The sequence below is a fragment of the Otolemur garnettii genome, unplaced genomic scaffold, assembly GCF_000181295.1.
Source record: "Otolemur garnettii isolate 467f Iridium unplaced genomic scaffold, OtoGar3 scaffold00066, whole genome shotgun sequence".
NCBI classification, from domain to species: Eukaryota; Metazoa; Chordata; class Mammalia; order Primates; family Galagidae; genus Otolemur; species Otolemur garnettii.
The window spans coordinates 372,560-374,659 of record NW_003852461.1 but is presented as its reverse complement, the minus strand read 5'-3'; positions in this window follow the sequence as shown (position 1 = coordinate 374,659).

Below are 2,100 nucleotides of genomic sequence, written 5' to 3'. Positions count from 1 at the left end.
CAGGAGTGTGAGACTGCAGTGAACTATGATCACACCACTGCACTATAAAAAGTTGCATTGTCAAGGTTGCTGGATGCTTAGACCTTGATAACATGTCAAAGTACAAACAACTACCTCTTTCAAGGAGAACCTAACTCATTGGCAACGTGAATTAAGCTTCAATTTAACAGAACAACTTCATGCAGTACTTCAAAATGAAAATTTATATTATTCAATTGCTTTGGATGAATCAACTGATACTACTGACTCAGCACAGGTTTGTTTTTGTTTTTGTTTTTAGAGACAGAGTCTCACTTTATCCCCCTCAGTAGAGTGCCACGGCATCACAGCTTGCAGCAACCTCCAGCTCTTGGGCTTAGCCAATTCTCTTGCCTCAGCCTCCCAAGTAGCTCGGACTACAGGCACCTGCCACAGCACAGGCTATTTTTTTGTTGCAGTTTGGCTGGGGCCAGGTTCGAACCCGAGTATATGGGGCTGGTGCCCTACTCACTGAGCCACAGGCACCACCCTCTGTGCAGGTTTTGTACTTTATTTAGGCTGCAACAGAAGATTTTATTTATTTATTTTGAGACGTAGTCTCACTACATGGCCCTCAGTAGAGTGCTGTTGCATCACAGCTCACAGCAACATCAAACTCTTGGGCTCAAGTGATTCTCTTGTCTCTGCCTCCCAAGTAGCTGGGACTACAGGTGCCTGCCACAATGTCTGGCTATTTTTTGTTGCAGTTGTCATTGATGTTTAGTTGGCCTGGACCAGGTTCGAACCCGCCACCCTCACTGCATGTGGTCGGTGCCATAACCACTGTGCTATGGGTGCCACTAGATTTTCTTTACTAGGAAGAGTTACTCACCTTGGGCACTCTTGCGAACGGAACATGGGGAAGCGCTGTCTTCAACAACTTTCAAAATAAATGTCATGAAGGTGGACTGAACCTGGTAAACTTAGTATGCACAGATGGTGCACCTTCCACGAAAAGAAAGCACAAAGGGTTTATTGCACAGACAAAAATAAGTATTAACAGATCCAGATGCTCTCATTTCTTCCCCTTGTACCTTGCATCAGCAAAATCTCTGTGCTAAAGCTACTATTTTAAGTGATACTTCGCAAAAATTTATAAGTATCATTAACTATATTCCAGCATATGCAGCACCATCTGTCAGTTTCATCAGTTTTGTCAGTTTCATCACATGCTAAAGTTGAAGGATAAGGTATTCAGTGTGGCTCTGCCTTATCATTTTAAAGCACATTGGCTATCACCAGGGACAGGTGTCAGCCAACATTTTGTCTCTGCAAGAATGGTTTAATTTTCTGAAGAATAGAATCAGCGATGTGAATTACCGAAAGATTTTGTATAGGACTGCAACATTTCTGTGTTATACCATGTCAAATCAAAACAACTTGAATATTTCTTTGCCAGGCAAAATAAAGTCTATAGTGGCAAAAAAAAAAAAAAAATCAATCTTTTTTCAAAACATTTCTTCAAAAGGAATGTTTAGATAAACTTTGTCCCCAGGGAGCAAAGGTCACTGATGAGCAGGATGATATATGCAAGTCATCTGGAGAATCCACAGCTGTTCTAGACCTAGCAACTGAAGAACACAATGACAGGCTCACTGACTCTGAGAATCATGACGTCACAATCAAATCAGCTTTCAGGCTCACCTAGTTAATATCACCAGTGCACCAAAAGAACCACAGATGGAAATGATTGAGTTCTCAGTAGTCATTATTTGATAGGAAAGATCCAGTTAGAATATGGAAAAATGCAGAATACCCAGATCTTCAGAAACATGCCCCCAAAATCTTTCTTGCTTTTCAACTATTGCTGCAAATTGGCATTCTCCTATGTAACCCAAATGAAGATGACTTTAAGGTCACAAGTGACCTTTGCCCATCAAGAAGATCAGCTGAAACTGTGGCCCTCCACGCTGCAACCAAATATTCAAATACTTCGGGGGCGGCGCCTGTGGCTCAGTGAGTAGGGTGCCAGCCCCACATACAGAGGGTGGCAGATTCGAACCCGGCCCCGGCCAAACTGCAACAAAAACTAGCTGGGCATTGTGGCAGGTGCCTATAGTCTCAGCTACTCGGGAGGCTGAG